Source organism: Canis lupus, chromosome 11 (genome assembly GCF_048164855.1).
Source record: "Canis lupus baileyi chromosome 11, mCanLup2.hap1, whole genome shotgun sequence".
In the NCBI taxonomy this organism is placed as follows: Eukaryota; Metazoa; Chordata; class Mammalia; order Carnivora; family Canidae; genus Canis; species Canis lupus.
Genome location: NC_132848.1, coordinates 28,466,811 through 28,489,288, shown reverse-complemented (window position 1 = coordinate 28,489,288; position 22,478 = coordinate 28,466,811). Strand labels below are relative to the sequence as shown.

The 22,478-nt window shown below is 50.1% G+C and overlaps 2 long non-coding RNA genes and 1 pseudogene across 4 annotated transcripts; 2 read left to right on the top strand and 1 right to left on the bottom strand.

Moving 5' to 3' along the window:
- The first annotated feature begins 418 nt into the window (after positions 1 to 418).
- On the top strand, positions 419 to 7,437 carry LOC140642817 (uncharacterized). Of its 3 annotated transcripts, XR_012039221.1 has the most exons (5): positions 555 to 740; positions 1,014 to 1,141; positions 4,632 to 4,840; positions 6,091 to 6,224; positions 6,718 to 7,437. It is a non-coding gene; the product is annotated as an uncharacterized lncRNA (long non-coding RNA). The 3 variants fall into 3 exon arrangements; XR_012039220.1 differs by lacking the exons at positions 555 to 740; positions 1,014 to 1,141 and adding an exon at positions 419 to 544; XR_012039222.1 differs by lacking the exon at positions 1,014 to 1,141 and having other exon boundaries at positions 560 to 740.
- On the bottom strand, positions 6,949 to 12,091 carry LOC140642818 (uncharacterized). Its single transcript, XR_012039223.1, has 2 exons — positions 9,279 to 12,091; positions 6,949 to 8,657 (listed from the first exon to the last, which is right to left on the bottom strand). It is a non-coding gene; the product is annotated as an uncharacterized lncRNA (long non-coding RNA).
- A 3,774-nt stretch (positions 12,092 to 15,865) lies between these two features.
- Positions 15,866 to 17,364, top strand: LOC140642191 (suppressor of cytokine signaling 5-like; annotated as a pseudogene).
- The last annotated feature ends 5,114 nt before the right edge of the window (positions 17,365 to 22,478 follow it).

Here is a 22,478-nt window from a genome sequence, read left to right as displayed (position 1 = left end):
CCCAGGGGAGCCAGGCCTACCTTGGAGAGGAGGGGCCTCAGAAGTTGGGGGACTCAGCAGAGGAGCCATTGGGAAGGACCCCTCTTCTTCCCCAGGAGCCTTCTGAGAAGGAAGTATTATTTAACTGACATTGTGTTGGGAGGGGAAACACGGGGTCCTTGGAGCTCAGCCAGCCTCCTGCCTTCGGGCTGTTTGGCTTTGTTTGTTTTTTTGGTCTTTTTTTTTTTTCCTTTTTCTTCAGGCTAATTGTTCTCATTAAATCTTTTTGTCCTGTTTTGTTTTTTACGAGGCTGACAATGCTGCGCAGTGCTCAGCGCTGCTTCCTGTGTTTCTGCCCCAGCACAGGCCTCCATGGGGCCTTGCTTCCTGTTGTGAGCTGTCGCCATGACGACTTAAGGCCCGGTGGGCTCCATGGGGTGGTGGTGGGGGGAGTAGGGGGGCTAACATGGTTGACATCACCGGGTGAGGAGGCAAGGGTCCCGTCCGGAGGGGGTTGAATGGGGGCCGGGCAGGCAGTGTCGGGAGCCTGGTGCATTGCTGAGGGGTGAGTCACAGCCTGGGAAGGGGAAGAATGCCCTCACATTCTTTTGGGAGGTAAACAAGGTCAGGGAGTGCGGCTGGGATCCTGTTTACCTGACCCTGGCCCCCCGGGGGACCAGGAACCAGTGCAGGACAACACACTGGAACAGAACCAGCCAGACCTCAGGGGCTAAGGGACCAGGAGGGAAGGCCAGGAGAAGGTGAGGGGCCGGTGGCTGGAACCCAGACACCCTTCGAGAGGGCTGGTGGGTACAAGACTGGGATTCAAGTTACAACTCTGCTACATGACAGTTCTGTGACTCTGAGCGGGTCACCTGGCCCCCTGGGCCTCAGTCTCCCCTATTTCTAATGGGCTAACCCCCCTGCGTAGATGGCTCTATTCCCCAGCCACGTGGGGGGTGGTTTGGGAGTGGGCCTGGGGCTGAGTACAGCCCAATGCCCTGCAGACCTCTTTATGCCCCACCTGCCAACAGAGAGCTCAGTCCAGGGCTAGGCACTCCAGACTCTTGGGCCAGGGCAGGATGGCTGCACCTGACCTTCTGGGTCGTGCCCCAGAGGAACAGCCCAGCCGAAGGGCCAAGGATGAGCTCCGAAGGAGGAGGTGGGTACACAGCTGCCTAAGGAGACACCTGTAGAATCACAGGGCTGGAGGCCGTGCAGCTCATGCTCTGCTTCTGACCATCTTCAGCCTTCCCAGAGCCCCGTGTCCTATCCATCCTATCCGTGAACCCCCCCGCCTCCCTCCACTGAAGGACAGCCTCCCTGCCCATCACAACAACAGGTCCAGAGGAGCCCCTCTGAGCCAATGACCATCACAATGGTCAAGCTCTGGGATTCACTGGTGCTGGGATCCTGCAAGAACAGCCAGAGAGAGGCCTAGAGCTGACCTTCCAGCCCCTGTATCTCAGAGACAGACCTTTGCCAACTGCAAAACGAACAGCTGCCAACAGGAAGGGGCTGCCTTTATGCAGCACGCCCCCAACCTCTGCAGGTGCCAGGGCGGGTGGGCACCAGGAGACGGCCCCCAGCAGCCCCAGTGGCATTGAGGCCACCTGGTCTCCTGGCTGAGAGCAAGGACGTCAGTGTCAGACTGGCCTGGATCAAGTCTGGCTTTGCCACTTGCCAGCTGGTGCACTCGGGCAAGTTCCTTAGCCCCTCTGAGCCTCAGCTTCTTGATCTGGAAAACAGACTCTCCCAGGGTTGCTGTGAGACGAAGGGAGTTAATACACACGAAACGCTTAGTACATAGTAGGTCCTCAGCACATGCTGAACCCACGCAGACCCACCGTGTCCTCCCCTGCATGCCAGGTCCCTAGGATCCCCCGGACCTGATGCCTATCCCAGGGCAGGACCTGGTGCCCATTCCAGGGCAGGAGCACTGCCCACCACATGCCCTGAGGTTTTCCCATAAGGGGGCTGGGCTTGGGCTTCCCTGGACAGGGAATATCCTGTTCTAGGAGTGGGGGGAGGAAGAGGAGCGGGAAGGACACAGCCGCTCCACATTCCTGGCATTCTTGGCGGCGGCTGTGTCCAGCTGCCTTGAGCTGCCACTGCTGGGGCATTGGCCTAGTTCCAGGCTGTCTCGTCCTGGCAGGACAGCATCCCACTTGGGGTGTCCCTTGGACTTGAGGTGCTGGGGGAACCCCTCTGGTCCTAGTCCCACCCACAGAAACAAACAAACCCCTAACCTGAAAGGAAAGGTTTGGGAGGTCTGGGGAGAGTCAACAGGGAAGGGGTTTGGGCTTTGGGTTTTATCTTTTGGGGTTCCCCAGCCTGCTCCCCTACCGCCAGGGAAGCCCTTGAGAGTGGCCAGAGGGCAGAGGTGGATGGGTGGAGAGAGGAGAGGCAGAGGGCTCCTGGGTTCTAGCCTCTAGTGGCTGGCACAGTTGTTTTCATTCTCTGAGACTCAGTTTCTCCATCTACAAAAGGAGAGGGCTGCCTCCCTCCTTTAGCAAGCTCAGCCTTGCTACACTGTGGTGCTGTGACCTAGTCGTCCCTTCTTCACAGAGCCTCTTCCCCCGACCAAGCAGGGAACCTTGGCCTGGCCCTTCACTGAGCCTGGTCCTAGTGCAAGTTAAGCTGTTCTCACAGTTTCCCCGGGACCACCTCCACCTCCACCCAGCAATGGCCTGCAGGCTTCTGAGACTCTGAAAACTGGTAACAACACAGTCCCAGGCTGCTCTCGCTCTGGAGCCTCCTCCCTGGGTGTTTCTCGGGGGTCCTGGGAGGGAAATGACTTGTCCAAGATCCCACAGTTAGCTGGGTCAAGCTGACTCTGGACCTCAAGCATTGGAGGCTCCTCCCTAAAGCCACCCAGAGCTGAGTTCATTCTTTTCCATGTTTCCCTGCAAACAGCCTCTGGTTTCAGACCGTGAGAGCCAGAGCAGTCTGGGAAGGAGCCCAACGGGGCAACTCCCCAGGGGTCCACATCAGAAGCCTCCTCTCCTCGGGAGACCAAGCCTGTGAGCAGGTGACCCCAGACACAGGCACCTCCTCCTGTCCCTGCCCTGCCTTCTGCAGTTGGGGAGCGTGGAGGAGTCAAACAGGGCCCAGCAGGGAAGGCACAGAGGCTGCCCCGGGGGTTGGGCACATCTGAGCTCAAGCCTGGGTGCCAGTCTCCCTCCCTCTGTTCCCTCCTGCGGCTCTAGGACCACTGCAAGCCCCTCTGCCCCGTCCTAGAGACCCTCCACGACGCTCAGGGCCCATTGCAGAGTTCAAGAGTTCACTCTGGCTCTGGGGACAGAGACCAGGGGACCTGGCCCAGACCACATGGGGAGGCAGAAAGAGCTCTTTGCCCGAGTCAGGAGTCCCAAGAGGTCCCTTCACTTGGACCTGAGCACCTGCATTGACCGTTGGAGAGGTGGACAACGTGGTCCCTCTGGGCCAGTCCCTCGCCGACCCTCTGTGGTCCCAGGATTCTGAGGTTTGGGTTTTTGGTTCTGTGAACACCCACCGCCCTCTGCATTCCCTTGACAGCATTAAGCAGAGGAAGCCCTGTTCTGTCACCTGCCTTTGTCTGGGACTTGCCTCTCTGAGGGCAGCCAAGGTCCTGCTCCCGACAACCTCACCTTCCCCATCGCCCGATCCCCCTGAAAGCCCAGACACCCCCGAAAGCCATTGCCTCCACATTGCCTGGCCCCGGTCTGCTTCCTGCCTGCTTATCCTGTGTGTGTCTGTCCTGACATCTGTCTGTCTGAGGGACCACAGAAGGAAAAGGCTGGAACACACCCTGCTGGGTCCACGTGACCAGTGCCCTCTTAACCCTCCGCTGGGAAATCACCTCGATTGTGGAGATTGCCACGGGAGTGTGCGCCAGCGTGTCTGTGGGCCTGGAGCGTGTGTGTGCGTGCGTGTGTGTGTGTATGCATGTCACACGGGGCGCGTGTCAGGATTTTCTGTGTGTTGAATACTTGGTGAAATGGATTATGAGAAAATGAATGGAATGGGTGGAATATTATGCAACCATTAAATATAATATCTTTGAAGAACTGTGATGACATAAAAACCAGTACAATAGAAAATTTAGTAAAAAAAGAAAAAAAGTGCACCCAAAAGAAAAAGTTGAAGCGAATACCCCAAATGCTAATAATCGTTATTTCTGGACTGCTAAATTGTGAATAATCCTGCCTTTCCTGTATGCTCTTGGATGTTTACAACATTTTCTGCAATGTGACTTGTTTTAGAATCAGAAAAGGGAAAGAGAAGTAATAAAAAACAAACTAAAGATGAAGCCGAAAACAAACGTGATTTAAGATCAAAGAAACAAAGGCCTAATGAAAAATATTAAGGATAAAACTAAGCCAAATGTTCAGCTCAAGGTAGCAAACACTGAGTGAGCACCTACTGTGTACTAAGGCTCTGCTGAGTGTGGGGTTACGGAAATGCTCAAGATGTAGCCCTCCCTGGCGAGTGCACTGTCCATCAGGAGGGTGGGACAGTCACCCATCACAGGTAACACAGACACAGATGTACTGTGGGTTCCCCTCCACTGCCCACCGAGAGGGCACCAGAGAAAGTGATGAGTGAATCAGGAGGGCTTCAGGGAGGAGGTGACTCCTCATATGAGGTGTTGGTTTTTTTCTTTTTTTAAGATTTATTAATTTCAGCGAGGAGAAGCAAAGGGAGAGAGAGAGAGAGAGAATCCTCAAGCAGACTCCTCTCTGAGCATGGAGCCAGACACAGGACTTGATCCCAGGACCCTGAGATCACGAGCCGAGCAGAAATCAAGAGTCGGTTCGAGCCCCCCAGGCGCTCCACAGGAGGACTTCAGGGAGGGCATGCAGTAATGGAGAGAAGCGTGGTAGGTGGCTAGGGGACCACCCTTTGTCTGGAACAGGAGTGACACACAGGCTGCAGCTCATCGGAAGTCTGTGGTGCTGATATTCTGAGAGATATTCTGGAGCTAAGCCAGCACTCACGGGGAAAGAATGCAAGGATTGATTAGCAATTCATTCATTCATTCAAGAAATATTTCGTGAGGACCTACTATGTGCCATGCACTGTCTGGGGATCCTGCAGTGCAGCTTCCATCTCAATGGAGGGAAATGGGCGATTGAACAATTAGAGTTAAATATACGGTATGGCACATGGTAAGAAGCGCTGTGAGGAAAGACGAGGCTGTGGCAGGTGGGGGTTCAGTGTATGCAAGGCAGTCTGGGAAGGCTCCCCCACTGTGGCATTTTTTTTTTTTAATTTTTTTTTTAATTTTTTTATTTATGATAGTCACAGAGAGAGAGAGAGGCAGAGACACAGGCAGAGGGAGAAGCAGGCTCCATGCACCGGGAGCCCGACGTGGGAATCGATCCCAGGTCTCCAGGATCGCGCCCTGGGCCAAAGGCAGGCGCCAAACCGCTGCGCCACCCAGGGATCCCCACTGTGGCATTTTTTAAAAAGATTTTATTTATTTATTTATTTATTTATTTATTTATTTATTTATTTATTCATGAGAGACAAACACAGAGAGAGAGGCAGAGACACAGGCAGAGGGAAAAGCAGTCTCCCCATGGGGAACCCAATGCAGGACTCAATCCTGGGACCCCGGGATCATGACCTGAGCCGAAGGCAAACGCTCAACCACTGAGCCACCAAGGGGTCCCCCCAGTGTGGCATTTGATCAGAGACAAAAGGAAGTGAAGTGTGGAGTCCAGAGGCGGAGGGCTTCAGGTGTGTGTGTGGGGAGCACCTGCAGTGCCCCAGGGTAACATAGGCAACATGAGGTCAGCATGGGGCCTGTAGGCCCTTGTGGGGCTGCAATGAGGACCTGGGCTTTTACTCTGAGCAACAGCAGGGGCTGTGGAGAGGTGTGAACAAAGAAGTGCACCACCTGACTTGGGCTGTATAGTAAGCCTGCCCTGTGGCAGCCTGGGGTGGGGGTGGGGTGCAGAGAGGGGCAGAGGGAGGTGGGGCACGAGGCTGGGCTGCCAGTGTGGGGGTGTCGAGAAGGAGTGGGAATCTCAGCATATTCTGAAGCGGAGGGGACGGTGCTCACAGATTCCAAGACGTGGGCCCCAGGGCTCCGGAGGACAAAGGATGACTCTGAGACATCCACAGGGCACAATGGGGCAGGCAGCCAGACCCGGGAGTCTGAAGTCCAGGTCCCAGCTGGGGACACACATTTGGCTGTCATTGGCTTGTGGACCCATGAGCTACGATGAGATCACTCTGGGAAAGAGTGTCGACAAACAGTAAGTCCAAGGATTGAGCCCTGGGCTCCCCCAACCATTTATTGTTTGGGGAGATGAAAGGGGACCAGCAGCGTGGGGGAGGGGGAGCTCAAGAGAGCAGTGGAACAAATAGAATTCCTGCAGAGAGGTGGGTGCAAGCCTGGTGGGAGAGGCTTAGGCTAGCAACAGGGGAGAGAAACTCAAAAGGGGAGGGCAAGACGCTTCCCAGGAGCTTGGCTGTACACGGGAGCTGCAGTGGTGTCCTGAGACCCAAGTAAGAGGCTCACAGGGCCCAAGTCATCCTGCTCTCCCCGCTGGTGGCCCAGGAGGAGCTGTTTACCCCTGGAGGTGGTGGGGACAGTGGACAGAGCTCGGTCTAGACTGGGTGTCCACACACAGGTGCTCAGGGCCCCTCAAAGTGTGGGTGGAGCCAAGGGTGAGAAAAGAAGGGGACGGTCCCGAGACCAGGGCCAGGGCCACATGCCAGGGCCACGGCCAAGGCTGGCTCCCGCAGGCCGCGGTGTTCCAGGAGTCAGAGAATTCCGAATCCCAACTCTTCATTAAGAAGATCGACTTCTAAAAAAAAAGAAGAAGAAGAAGATCGACTTCTCTGTCTCTGTCTTCTCTGCACTGGGAGCAGCTCTCGTGCCACAGCCCCTCATCCACTGAAGTGGACGCCTGTGCAAAGCGTGTCTCCACCCCCTTCTTGGGCAGGAGTGCCTCTCAGCTGTTGAGCCCATCACTGTCTGCAGCAGAGCTAAAACCACCAGAGTCACTGACAGATGAGAGCCTAGCTGCTTGGCAGCCCCACGTCCCCTGACCTCACTTATTCCCAGCGCAGCTTCCCACCCAGAGCTATTTCAAGGGACACGGACACAGCAGCCAAGTTCACTGGGGCTGGGGCTGGGGCTGCCGCAGGAGGGGCGGCTGGTTCTGGGGCTGCATCGCGACTGGGTTTGGGGGCCTCATCACTGGTGATGCCAGGAGCCCCTCTCTGAAGCCACAGCTCTCCTCCTACCCCTGGGCTTTGCCCTCTCGGAGGCCATGGGGCTCTTGTGCCTGATGCTGGCTGTTCCCCTCCTTGTTGCCGTGGGAAGGAGCCGTGTCCACTTCCCACAGGTCTCGACTGCCCTGTATGTTCTTTCTCCTACACCTCTCCGGGCAGCCTGGGGAAAGTGGTTGGCTCAAGGTTTGGCAGAGGGAAGACAAATAAATACTGGATTGAAAAGGAAAAGACAAAAGATCTACTTCTCAAGTAGAAAGAGCTTGTATTTGATTTCACACATATTTAACGTGGTTATGCCCCTAGTGTACGCAGACTTCCATCTGGACCCTTGCCCCAAGCCCTGCCAATGCAAGGGCTGACCTGGGAGCAGACACCATGAGTGACGGGGTGAAGATAGGGTTGTTTTTTTTGGTTTGATGCAGGTTCTTTTGGCTTTTAAGATGGGAGAACTAGCATTCTCTCCCAAAGAGTGAAGCCAGAGAGGGGAAACTGGCGTGGCGGTACAGATTGAGCGAGGACTGCAGGAGGGATGGGGCCCAGCGCACGCGTGAAGGGCCGTCCCTCGGGAGACTCACAGGTACTCCACCCACGAAACCCACAGGGAAGGCAGCCCGAGCAGGTGCAGGGCCCAGCAGGAGGGTGGGTGGAGCACATGGATGTTCTCCCATGATTCCTTCTCTTATTTCGCTGCAAAAGGAGCGCCACCACGGGCTACAAATAAAGGCCCCGGGGGTTTGAGGTGGGAGGAGAAGGTATAAAAGAATCCTCTTATATGGAAGGGAAGCAAGGGGACCAGAGCAATGTAGCAGCGCTGCCCAACAACACGCTGGCAGATGCACTTTCCCAAGACAGCCACCACAACACCTCCCATCCCACAGGCACTTCTAGAACCTTCCACCCTCTCACTAAGGAGTGGAGGCTAAAAAAAAAAAAAAAAAAAGGAGTGGAGTCTAATTCCCCTCCCCTTGAACCTGGGCAGGTTGGTGACTCACTCCTCAGCAACAGATTGTAGTGGAAGCGACACTGCGACACTCCAGAAGTAACATGGGAAATGCTCCCATCTTGTAGGAGACTCCCACTAGAGCCCTGAGCCGCCATGCTGCGAGGAAGCCCAAAGGAGCCCACGCAGAGAGACCCTGTGGAACAGCTCTGAGGTCATGGAGAGGGAGAGTCCTGCCAGTGCCCAGATGCTTCAGCTCCAGCCGCCATGTGACTGCAACTCTCTGAAACTCTGAACAACCCAGCTGAGCCCCTCCCAATCCATGAGAGATGATAAAATTATAGTTGTCTTAAGCCTTTACTTTATGACCCAGAAATAGCTCATTGGAACAAACACCAAGGGCCAACTTGAGACTTACAGTCGTGAAATTAAGGTGGCACTCCCTTGGCCGGGTGACACCCATTTCTTCAGGGACAGAAGGCTGCACAGTCACCACAAGCTTCTCTTCCTGTATCGAGGGAGGAGTAGAGGATGAGGAGGAAATGTTGAGAGTACTGGGTCCTGGGTCCCAATGAGAGCTATTTCTCTTCCACGCACATGCCAAGTCCTCTCTGATTTTAGCAATACGGAACTCAGCCGCCATCCTCAGATGAACTAGGGTCGGGGGAGACAGGAGCCTTCCCAGAGAGAGGCCTGGGGACTCGGCAGGCTGGGTGCTCAACCCTTCCCACTTGCCTGAGGCCTTCGGCACCCAGCCAGTGGAGTGGGGAAAGGCTGGAGAATTGGTGAGCCTCGGTGCTCCCATCTGAAAAACCCACTTAAGACCTCTCAGTGTCTTCTGCTTCTGAGACTAAGGCTGCCACAGGGACATGTTTCCACACAAGCCCTGCCTGCACTGCCCGGGGCTCCATTCTGTAAGCCTGAGATGCAGGAGGACAGGAGGCCTGGCCCTCTTTCTGCTATAAGCCTTGTTCAGGATTTTTAGGTTCCAAGTAACAAGAGACCCAACTCAAGGTGACTTTAAAAACTAAAATCTGTGGGCTGTGTACTAAGTGAAAAAAGCACATGGGTATTTGAGGTTTCAAGCAAATTTGGATCTGGACTGGTCCTATAAATAAGCGGTCAGGACCTGGTTTCTCTGCCTCCATCTCTTGGCTCCAGGTTCTGGCATTTGCTCCGGTCTCAGGATGGCCTCCACTCGGCTCTGGGTCTACCTTCTTCTCTTCACCTTCTTCTCTTCGCATGCAGTGGAGAGAAAGTCTACCTGCTGGAGAGCTTAAGCAGAGGTCTTTGCTCTGGTTGGACAACCTGAGTCACATGTCCACCCCTGAACCAATCACAGTAGCCATGCGATGAGCTATAGTAATTGCTTTGAACACATCAGGGCCCACCACAGCTGGGAACCTCAGGGTCTGGTCAGGGCGGAGGGAAGGGAATGGATGCCAAGGAGGGAACCATAGGGTGTCTGCCACTGTAGCACACACCCAAGAACAGCAGACAAGGACCTGAGGCATGTCCCTTAGTCTGCCCTGCAGAACCTCCTGGAGACTTCGTGCTCTGTCAGAGAGGAAGTGGTTGAGCCTTGGAAGGGGGGAATCTCCCATCAGGGCTATTTCTAGTACCATCTGCCCATCTGGCCAGCCCGGAGCCCTGGGATGGGGGCAGCCACCATTGGCCAGAACCCAGGGCGTGCCTGGGACACTTGGGCAGCTGGGGACTGAGTAAGCTGGAGAGGGCTAGGGCAGGGGAGCCATCTGACTCTTCTCTAACATCAAAAAAGGGAACAGGAAAGGTCAGCTTAGGCTCCAGGAAGGATCCAAACAAGGAGCGTGACAAAAGCAGATAGCCCGGTCCATCTGGGCTTCACTCAGCTGGATCCTTCCATACCTTGCTCACCCAAGAAGCCAGGGAGCAAGGCTTGGTGGGGTTTACCCCATTGCTCAGATGGGGAGGCCGAGGCCCCGAGACATGTAACTGACTCAAGGTCACCCAGAGGGGTGGGGACAAAGCCAGAATATGAACCTGACTCTCTCGGGCCAGCCCTCCCCTTCCAGGAGCACAGCTCAGAGGCAGGCCCATCCCACACACAGAGTAATGTGAGAGTGAGGCCACTGGTTGGGGGGACATCCCATCCCCCCATGCTCCCTACTGTCCTGCAGGCTGGGAAGGAGAGAAAGGAGGGCTGCCCAAGGATCCAACTGGCCCAAGTTCAAATCCTGCCTCTGCCACGCTGCCTGTGTGAACGTGGGCAAGTCCGTACCCTCATTTAGGAAATGAAGAAATGAACACTTCCCTTAGAGGTCATGGGGAGGATGATTGACATCACTTATGTAAAGCAGCCAGCACAGTGCAGCCCACGGCGCGTGCTATATTCCTCCCGTCACGGAAGGAGTTTGTAGGGTTTAATTACAGTATCGTAGCAGAAATGCTGTGATCTGCCGAGCCCAATGCTGCAAGATGGGGCCCAGGGAAGTCTTCCAAGTAACACTGAGAAACAGAATGGGGGTGGGACTCTGGTGAGGAATTAACCTGCGGTACAGACGCGGGGGACCTCGCTTTCGGGGAGGGAGTCAGGCCCGTTTCCAGCATTGTCCTCGCTGCTCAGCCATAAGTCCAGACACCGCAGAATCGGCTTGCACCCTTTCCCTGGGGGCGAGGACCAGAGGCTCATCCCCCGAGCCTGGACTCACAGGGGCAAGGAGGCTGCAGACAGGGGGCCATTGTCCACCCTGGCTGGGCCCGGTCCCCCCGCTGCCAGCCCGTCTGGGGCTCAGGGTCTTCGCGGCTCGGCCCGGCCATGTGTGTGTATTGGCAGCGGGGTGTTTGTCCCTCGGTCGCCACTGGAGACCCAGATTCTACCACTGGGCACTCTGTCCAGTGTCCCGACGGTGACCCTGGAGCATCTCCGACCGGCAGGCCTGGGTGGGGCCTGGGAGGACAAAGCCGCCTTTCGCTGCTGGCAGCTGGGTGGGCAGAGTGCGTCAGCTCGTCGGCCAGCCAGCGGGACTGGAAGTCAGCCTTGTGGCCGCACCCCGCCCCCAACGCTCCATCACCACGCACATCTTGTCTTTGTCGTGACGCGGCGTGACAGATGTCGCTTGTCCATTGTGCTGCTGAAGCATCCCTAGACCCCGACCCCTGCCATCCAGCCGCACAGCCGCTGCCCTGGTCAGCTCCTCCCCGGCACCCCTGCCTCCTGGGCTCACAGTCTGTCCTGCCCATGCAGCCAGAGGTGGTCGTGGAGGGCGGGGGGAGCTTTTACAAATGCGGTTCAACCCCATCAGTCCCTGGTGTCAAATCCGGTGACTATTTGCAAAACGTACACCTGACAAAGAATTCATTTCCCAAGTATATAAAGAACTCCTACAGATCAAGAAGGAAAAAGAGAGGCAACAAGTGAGAAAGGAGGAAGAGACTCTCAGCAGGCCTTACACCAAAGAGCTTCAGCATGTGGCCTATAAATCCACGGAAACATCATTAGTCATCAGGGGAATGCAAACTAAAACCACAATGAGGTATCACCACACACCCACCAAAGTTGCTAAAATGAAAATTATAGGAAATAGCAAGTGTGGGTAAGGACATGGAACTGGGACTCCGAGGACACGGGGGCTGTAGGGAGCGTATCTGGTACAACCACTTGGGAAGACACTTTGGCATCGTCTGCCCTCTCTCCAGCACCCCCACCCCTGGGTTTATGTCCAAGACAACAGCATGCATATGCCCACCGACCGAAAGACATAGACAAGATCCTTTGTTGCAGCTTAACTCACAGTGGCCAAAGCCCAGCAATAACCCGAATATCCATCAACAGTACAATGGAGTAAGAATAGTGCTTGAGGTACAAGCACCGCAGCCACGTGGATGCATCTCACACAGTGTTGAGGGGCAGAAGCGGGACACAAAGGTGTAGCTGCTGCGTGATTCCATTTATGTGAACTTCAGAAACAGAACTGCAAAAAAAAAAAAGAAAGAAAGAAAAAGAAAAAAGAAAAGAAAGAAACAGAACAGCACAAATCAGAACGGGGACTATCTTTGTGGGGAAAGGAGGCACAGTGCCTGTAGGGGGCGCCACAGGGGGCTTTCTTGGCTGCTGATAATGTCCTGTGTCTTGACCTAGGTACTGGTTACACTGGTGTGTTTCCCTTGTGAAAATCCATCCAGCTGGACATTTAAGGATACAGGTGTTTTTCTTTACATATTTTGTTCTTCAATAAAAAGATCAAAAAGAAAAAGAAAGAATCCTTTGCCTACATTGCCCCAAATCCTCCTGGTGGTTCCCAGCAGTTTATTGCCCAACGTCTGGACATGCCATGTAGTTCTCTCTGCCTGGAACTCCATTATCCAGTTGGCAAACACTCTGCTCTGGGGTCGCCACCTCCACCAGGAAGCCCTCCCTCCTGGCCCCAGACAGAGGTGGTTTCTCTGTCCTCAAGGAGCCACAGGCACCTTCATTTCAGCCCTTAGTCTTCTGACAGTCACGCCACAGCATTTACTGAACACTTGTTATGTGCCAGGCACATACACTTGTGGATAAACATCATAAATAATAGGTTACAGTTAAAAAAATTAAATAATTGTAGAAATAGACGCTGACAAATTGCAGTGAATGCCCTGAAGGGAAGTCCAGGAAGTCAGTGGAGAATAGTGCCGAGGAAGGGGGGCTGGTTTACGAGGCGCTGAGCGCAGAGACCCAGAGAACACATGGGAGCCGGGCCAGGAGAGACTGCAGGGGGAATCTCCAGGCTGAGGGCACCCTGCTGACTGTGGCTGAGGGTGGGGGTCAGCATGCCTCTTCCACCCTGATTTCTCAATCCCGGGAGTATAGCACAAGGCAGGACCCCTTGAGGTGTCTAGGGGGATTTTAGGGATGAATGAGTGACTGAATGAATGTTGAGAGTCTGGAGGAGACAGACCCAGGAGATCACAGGCAGGGTGTGGGGGCCTTGAGGACACTGGTTGCCCCTTCACAAATGCCCACCTCCAGCTGGCAGAGCCAATGCAAGAAATAAAGTTTGGGGTTCCCGGAAACACAGACCCCACCAGCAGCAGCAGCGAGTGAGCAGAGGCACAGGCCAACGATTCCTTCCTTTGTTCGTTCTCACACTTGGTAAACATTAATTGAGTATGAGCCGTGTGCCAGGCTCTATAGTAGGGGCTGTTCCCTTTGCCTCTCATTCATTTAACTCCCAGCAGCTATTTCAACTTCTGGGATCTCTGGGGCTTTAAGGTCTCCCTACTTCTGGATGTTTGCTCATCCTAGACCTAGTCCTCAGTCCACCGGACCAGGCAGGACTCTCCCGTGATCACCAGGGAAAATCCCAGGGAACCTTGGGTTATACTGCCTGGTTGTTGACAAGCCTAAACATGATTTAGAAGGCGGTTGTTCACCTTGCCAAAATAATATCTGCTTTACCAGAGAATTCCCAGTGCTGTTTTAGTCTTCTCAATAGGATTTCCCAGACACTGCTATTGGGGGCATGAGCAGGTACTGTCCTTCCAGAACCAATAAGCCAGGCCTGGAGCAATTATGACAGTGTATGCCCCAGACCCAGCCACCCCACACCTCAGTGGTAACCCCGGAGCACATTACACCCATCACCACGAAGCATGCTCAAGATATTCCTGGCGGCACTGCTTGCAGCTGCTGTGAAGTACAGGCAACCAGGTGTCCCTCACTAGGGAAATTGTTAAGGAATGAGGTGGATGCACATGGAAAGTAGAGAAGTAGCCCATCTGTAAAACAACATGGGTCAAACCAAAAGACCTGGTTTTGAGTAAAAAAGGAGATTAAATAAAATGGGACATCAGACATGATGTCATTTGTGTAAACTTAAAATGGATACACATACTCCTAAAAAGCTACATGCTTGTAGACAGTTTACATTTATTTTTTTAAATCTTTTTAAAGATTTTATTTATTTATTTATTTATTTATTTATTTATTTATTTATTTATTTATTTATGAGAGACACAGAAAGAGAGACAGAGACATAGGCAGAGGGAGAAGCAGGCTCCATGCAGGGAGCCTGATGTGGGCCTGGATCCTGCGACTCCAGGATCACGCCCTGGGTTGAAGGCAGGCACTCAACCACTGAGCCACCCAGGTGTCCCTATACATTTATTTAAGGGCATATCCTGAGTATGTTAGAAGAGGAGTCTTTGGATGGAGAGGAATAGGGGCTGGGTCAGGGATGAGGAGAGATACACACACACACACACACACTTTATATAAAATAAGAGAGGGCCTTGCATGGAGAGTGAAAGTATATGAAGAACAAAAGTGTTTTTTTTTTTTAAGAACAAAAGATTTTAATTAACTGAACAACCTCCACTTGAAATAAAAAGTAGAATTTAAATTTAAATCGTACTGCTTCTGAGAAGTAATAGATGTACTTTTTCTTATTCCTCCCACTAAGCACAACTAAAACCCTGATCATAATATATAAAATAAGCCCAAGGAGGCTCTGAAAGAAGGGGAGAAGAAGGCAGATTAGCTAGAGATCACAGGACTAAAAGAACAACAACCGGATGAGTTTCTTGGCGGTCAGTTTTTTTTTTTTTTTTTTGCCTCATATCTCAGACTTGAAGCTAAAGAAGCCAGCAATCTGGAAATGCCATGGGGTTTGGATATCAGCCCCGCCCCTCCAAAACAACAAAAGCCTACTCTATCTAGCCAAGGAGCCAGAAAAGAGGCAGCCAACAAGACAGAAACATTTTAGACAATAATTATGGTACTCCAGCCAAACCCTTCAGAAAAATCTGTGGCCCCCACCATGTCAGCAAGACCACATGGGAAACCTAAACTGCCCCCTTCAGCAGTATATAAGGTACTCCAATCTCTCTGCCAGAATGCTTTCAGGGAAAGCCAAGGAGGGGGCTGGGACTTGCAACAATAGAGAGCCACACTAACTGTTGCATCAACAGAGGTCAAGTGGGGAATTTGGACTTCTAACCCTATTTGGCAGCAATGAGGCACTTCCCCAAGTCCCCACTTAAGCAGCATCCCAGGAAACTAACTAAAGCAGAAGGCTAAGTAAGATACAGAGCCTCATTGCATAATGCCCAAAATATCTAGGTCTCACTGGAAAAATCACTCTGCCAAAAGCCAGGAAGATCTCAAGCAGAATGAGCAAAGATGCCCACACCAAGATAAGAGAAGTGTTACAAAACACATCTGAAATAAATGAAAACAATTAAAAGTCTCAGCCAAGAAACAAAAGATATAAACATTTAAAATATCACTTACAATTGCTTGAAAATAAAATAAAATGCTTCGGTGTAAATCTAGCAAAACATGTGCACAGGACTTGAGGGCTGAAAACTCACAGACAGCTGATGAAAAAAATAAAAAAAAGACAAAGAAATGGAAAGATATACTATGTTCATGAAGACAATTCAACATAGTGAAGATGTCAATTTTCCTCAAATTGGCATAAGAACTCAATGCAGTTCTTATAAAAACTCCAGCAAAATGTTTTGTTGATATAGAAAACATTATTCTAAAACTGATATGGAGGGAAAGTATTTTCCATTTCAGTGGAGGTTGGGGAGAGGAGAGAGGGGGAAGGGTGAAAGGGGTGGGGGCTGGCTGGAGGCTTTGTCCAGAGGAAGTGAGATTGCACTCTATCAGACAGCCAGAGGGACAGGACAGGACTGTCCACTTGGCCGCAGGTGCCCCCGGATGAGGCTGAGCCCCAACAAATCTTATAATCAATGGATAAAGTGGGGAAGATGTGGAATCGCTTCCAATACAGTGTCAGGATCTCTTCGGTCACAAGGGAGGGAGCTGTAGTGAAAATGTGGACATGTACTCCAACAGGTGTTTGTGAAAGAAAGATAAGTACAGGAGACTCTGCTCCTCAGCAACAGAGCTGTCCCTTAAGAGAAAATGTGGCCTTGCAACTGGGATGAGACCCTTCTAAGAATTCTTCAAGGAGAAACCAAAACTGTGCCACTGAAATTCCTCAGATTGTTGAAATAAGCATTGAAAAGGATCAGGAGCCATGTGTCACCCTGGGAGTAAGACTCACAAGAAGAGATCCCTCGGCAGCCTCCATGAGGTGGAGAGAAAAAACGTTCCTGTTCTACAAAGATACAGAGTTCATTGGAAACTGATAAAAAGTTTGGTGGAACTGGAAGCAGACTCTCAAAAGAGAGCTCAAGTGCAAGCTCCATGTGTGATACGACAGCGTGTCGGCAGAAATGTAGGAAGGTGCTCTTGGAGACAGAGGTTGCAGGATACTGTGGGCTTGTGTTTTCCCCCTGAGAACTTACAAGCAATCAAAACCCCTTTTTTTTCTAATAAAAGAAAAATATACATTTCAGAATTAACGCTTGACAAATGCCCATTTCCTGCTGGCTCAAATTTAGCCCTCAAATTTTGGCATTTGATTAAACAGCAGACAGCCCCCGTGAACCCACACTCAACAGTCTTTGATACATGTGATCCATCCTCTGTGTCTAGAGATGAAAAAGATAAACTTCAAAAGAGAGAGAGAAGGCGGCTTGGTATTGAAGAAGGGATTGAGTCTCCTCCCAATGCACAAATCCATATATTTGAAGCCACTGCACAGGTTAATCCGTTATATAAACCGGGACCAAAGTTAGCTCCTGAATGAATGAAGTGAAGTGCGGACAATACGGCAATTCTGCAAACTAACTATGACTCAGAAGAGGACGCTAACACCCTGTGTCTGCAGTCACGTAGGCAGAGGAAGGTCAGGTGTCTGGAGACAGCCGTGCCCACGTTAGCAGACAGGGAGCTGGGAAAGTCCATTTGCAGATGGATTGTGTACACCACCTTGTGCTGGACTTGCTTCAGATGACGGGGAAATCCCTGTTACTGGGGATCGATGGACCTTTCTGAACAGAAGCCTCCCTTGAAGGGAAACCTGAAGGCACATTCTTGCTCGGGGACTCTGCCCAAGAGGACTGCCTCTTCTGTGAATAATTGACCATGACCCATGACCCATGCGTACTTGGCTCCTCCACTCTAACCGGACTTCGGGAACATTAGAAAGATCCCAGTTTTTTGAACGATCACTTACTTTATTATTAAAAAGACTTTTTCTGTTAGCCTGCACTATATCTGCCATGCAGTAATCTGTAGATGCCCCACACATGATGAAATTGTTGGACTCCCTTTGCCAACAATGTTACAGAAGTTTTTGAAAGAGTGTCTATCCTGTACCATCAATGTTACAGGATTTTGAAAGAGTTCCCTGGTTAGAATGAGAACCAGTCAAGGCCAAGTCAACTCTCTTGCCCCCCCAAGGGCATTAACTAGATCTGCTTTTATGTGCCTCAGACAGTACATCTGTAGAGCAAGCACATGTATCAGTGTTGGGTGGTTTTTTTTTTTTTTTTCCAGTATAATAGGTAGGCTTAGTGTTATTATCTGTCAGATGTGATCTGCTGTTACTTACTCAGATAAATGCGGTGCCTATTGAGACAGAAGACAGGGCTACAGGTGTTCAGTAAGGCTACAAAAACAGTTTGTCGATTGAGCAGTTTGGTTTTTAATGACTGTTGTAATTGAGTGAAGCAACTCTGGGCCATTTGCTATAAAGAATTCTATTTCTTTTTTTTTTTTTTAAGAATTCTATTTTTTTAAAAGATTGTATTTATTTATTCATGAGAGACACACACAGAGAGATAGGGAGAGACGTAGCCAGCGGGCAAAGCAGGCTCCCTATGGGGAGCCCCATGTGGGACTCGATCCCGGGACTCCGGGATCACGACCTGAGCTGAAGGCAAACGCTCAACCACTGAGCCACCCAGATGCCCCAAAAGAATTCTATTTCTTACTGAAGAACAAATTATTAATATGAGTCTTTCAATAGTATGACTAATATTTGAAATTATTATTTTTTTCTAAGAATTTTTCTTTTTTTCTAAGAATTTTTCTATAACTTTCCAAAAGTAGCAGTTTGTAGTTACTATAAATCAAGCATGGGAAGTCTAAAAGAGAAAGAGAAAAAAGACAACTACAATTTTCTGGCCACAAGTTCACTGGCATGTGGGTATAAGTTATAGTCGGTCTCCTGTCTCTCCTGTAAAAGGTGCCGTTAGGTAAACCAGGTTTTCTAAATAGTTGCTCTTAAAAAGTCAGGCTTATAAAGTTGATAGTAGAATTGTATTTCAAGGCCTTAGGTATCGATTTTTTTGTATGAGTGCATTAACTTAAAACACATTGGAAAGGAATGCCTGGGTGGCTCAGTGGCTGAGCATCTGCCTTTGGCTCAGGGCATGATCCTGGGGTCTTGGGATCAAGTTCCACATTGGGCTCCCCACAGGCAGCCTGCTTCTCCCTCTGCCTGTGTCTCTGCCACTCTCTGTGTCTCTCATGAATAAATAAATAAAATCTTAAAAAAAAACACACACACACATTAGGAAGAGCTGCCATGTAGTCCCACAGTCCCACATGTGATTTTTTTTTTTTTTTAAAGTTAGTAAAGGCAGTCTACTCAATTAGTTGAAGCTGATTAGTTGAAGTTGATTAGTTGAAGTTGGGTCTTTCCCTATGCCGGTGATGCATTTGTGAGCCATGAAGAAAGGGAGGCTAGAAGCAAGTCAGCTGATAACAGTAGTGGTTGCTGATGTTTGAGATTATTACTAAACTGCGATGAGCAATTTGGATGGCAACACCTCGCTCCTTGTTGGAAACTCTCACAGCTGAATTGCTTAAGTGCAATTTATAGAATTTCAGGGCAGTTAATTTCTAATGGCAACTCTGAAACCCTAATTGCAGATTTAAGAGGTACTATACAACCACTGTATCTGTAAATAACTTCACTTAGCACCTCTTTGTCACTTAGAATAGTATGCGCTACTATTGGAGTGAGCTGTTTGGGAAGTAATACCAAGTTCTAGCATTTGCTTTTTTACAGCTCTGTCCTGGATATTTTGCACTAGTCAACTCCATTCTTTTTTTTTTTTATTATTTATTCATGAGAGACACAGAGACATAGGCAGAGGAAGAAGCAGGTCCCTGTGGGGAGCCCAGTGGAGGACTTGGTCTGGGATCCCAGATCCCAGGTTCATGCCCTGACCCTAAGGCAGACACCCAACCGTTGAGCCACTCAGGCATCCCAGTTGAATCCATTCCTGTGTCTTATTGTTACTGTGCTCTGTACCACTGGTGAACGGTCCTTGGTTTCCCTACCGGCTCCTACAGAAAGTTCTTGCACATCCCAATGGCTATTGCCAAGACTATAAAAAAGAAAAGTTGTATTTGTGTGCAACACCAACCCTTTGACTGCTAATGTATGTTTCTGCTTGCTGTGCCTTATTACAGCTGCTTTTTTGTGCTAACAAAGTATGTTTGGTGTAAAAATGAATAAATAAATAAATTGAATTAAATTAAACTGATACCTGGAAAAGCAAAGGAACCAGAATCATTGAAACAGTTTTGAAAACGAGCAAGAGGAGGGGAACCAGTCCACATGATTTATCAAAAACCTGATATATAAAGCGTGTAAGACTTCTTACATTCCTACAGTAAGCAAGGCTGTGTAATATTGGCAGAGCAAGTGACACACAGATCAATGGAAGGAGTTAGAGCACCCAGAGACAGACCACACAAATATTTGCGTTACAATAATGCAAACACAGTTAAATGAAGGAAAGACAGACTTTTAAGCAAATAGTGTTGGAGCAATTAAACATCTATAGGTGGGCAGGCCGGGTGGCTCAGCAGTTTAGCGCTGCTTTCAGCCCAGGGTGTGATCCTGGAGTCCCAGGATCGAGTCCCACATCGAGCTTCCTGCATAGAGCCTGCTTCTCCCTCTGTCTGTGTTTATGCCTCTCTCTCTCTCTCTCTGTGTCTCTCATGAATAAATAAATAAAATCTAAAAAAAAAATAAACATCTATAGGTAAGAAAAAGAAAAACCCATAGAAATAAAGACATCTCAATCTAAGTCTCACACCTTAATTAATTCAAAATGGATCATAAAGTTAAGTGTAAAACTAGAAAACTTTTAGAAAAAAACACAGGAGAAAAAGTTGGGGATCGAGGGCTAAGCAACCAGTGCTCATACCGAGCACCAAAAGCATGAGCTGTAAAAGACTGATAAATTGGACTTACATCAAAATTCAAAATTTTCCCTTGGTGGAAGAGTCTCTTTAAAAAAAAAAATTATTTATTTAGGGGGAGGGTGCAGAGGGGGAGAAGGAGAAAGAGAGAGAATCTCAAGCAGATTCCTCCCTGAGGGCAGAGCCCACCCCGGGGCTTGATCTCATGACCTTGAGATCATAAACTGAGTTGAAATCAAGAGTCAGATACTTAACTGACTGAAGCACCCAGGCACCCCCATGGAAGAGTCTCTGAAAAAGCTGAAGAGCCAAAAGCTCTTGATTTCAGTTTGGGTCTAGATCTCAGGGTCGTGGGATTGAGCACTGTGATGGTTCGGCACTCTGTGGGCAGTCTGCTTGGGATTCGCTTCCTCTGCCCTTTCCCCTGCACTCTTTCCCTCTCCCTCTCTCTCTCTCTCTCTCTCAAATAAGTAAATAAATCTTTTTTAAAAAATGGCTGAAGAGAAATTACAGACTGGGAGGAAATATTTGCAAACCACCTCTCAGACCAAGGACCAGTGTCTAGAACCTACAAAGAACCTTCAAAATTCGACATCAAAAAGAAAAAAAAAAAAAAAGAAAAAATCCAGTTAGAAAATGAGCAAAACACAAGAAGAGACATTTCACCAAAGAGGGTATGCAGATGGCAGATAAGCACATGCAAATATGTTCAACATCATTAACCAGGAGTGAAATGCAAATTAAACCCCAATGAGCTATCATTGTACACCGATCAGAATGGCTAAAATTAAAAAATGGTGACAAGACCAAATGTTGGAGAGGGTGCAGAGAAACCGAATCACTCACACACTGCTGGTGGGAACATGAAAAGGTACAGCCACTCTGGAAAATGGTTTGGCAGTTTCTTTAAAAATTAAACATGCAAGTGTCATTCAACCCAGCAATTGCACTCCTGGGCATTTGTCCCAGAGAAATGAAGACTTATGTTCACACCAAAACCTGTACGGGGATGCTTATAGCAACTTTATTCATCATAGCCCAAATCTGGAAACAACCCAGATGTCCTTCGACAAATGAATGGCTAAGCAAACTTCGTGTATCTATATCATGGGAAACGACTCAGTAACCGAAAGGAATGAACCGGTGACCCACACAGCAACCTGGCTGGCTGACTCCCCAGGAGTTATGCTGAGTCAGAAAAGCCAATCCCAAAAGGTTACATACAGTATGACTCCATTTATTTTTTATTATTTTTTTTAAAGATTTATTTATTTATGATAGAGAGAGAGAGAGGCAGAGACACAGGAGGGGGGAGAAGCAGGCTTCGTGCTGGGAGCCTGACATGGGACTTGATCCTGGGACTCCAGGATCACACCCTGGGCCAAAGGCAGGCGCTAAACCGCTGAGCCACCCAGGGATCCCCCGTATGACTCCATTTATATAATATTCTTGAAACGACAAAAATTACAAAAATGGAAAACAGCGGGGATCCCTGTGTGGCTCAGAGGTTTAGCACCTGCCTTTGGCCCAGGGCATGATCCTGGGGTTCCGGGATCGAGTCCCGCATCAGGCTCCCTGCATGGAGCCTGCTTCTCCCTCTGCCTGTGTCTCTGCCTCTCTGTGTCTCTCATGAATAAATAAATAAAATCTTTAATTAAAAAATATGGAAAACAGCTTAGTGCTTGCTGGGAGTTCAGGTGGGGGCGAGGATTGAGGGGAGTGGGCGTGGCCATAAAGGGGCAACAGGAGGATCCCTGTGGCCTTGGAAACCTGTGGTACCTTGACTGCATCCTGGTTGTGACATTGTCCTACGATATAGTTTTTGTAGGATGCTGTCATCGGGGGAAACCAGGGAAAGGCTGCAGGGGGACTCTCTGCATTATTTCTTTAAACTGCATGTGAATCTACAGTTATCTCAAAATTAAAAAGTTAAATTTGCCAAAGATGTTAGCCAGGATCACCTCCCTGCTCGTCTCCCCAAGCGCCCACTGCATGAGAGGTGGTGGCTGGTGCTCGGTTTCCGGGGACCAAGCTGCCATCAAGAGTTCAGCTGCGGCTGGGGAGCTGGGGCACCAGCACCACAGCCACTGCCACCCAGGGAACTCAGAGAGCAGAGCTGGAGCCAGATGCAGGCAAATGTTGTTTCACACGTTGACACGAAGGGAAGTGTGGCTGCCATAATCCCTGGCAGCCCTCCAGGGTGGCCAAGGACAGAGATGGTGTGCAAGGCCTAAAGAGGAACTGCGAGCTCACAGGAGCCAATGCGGGTGCCCCGAGGAATAGTCGTGTTGG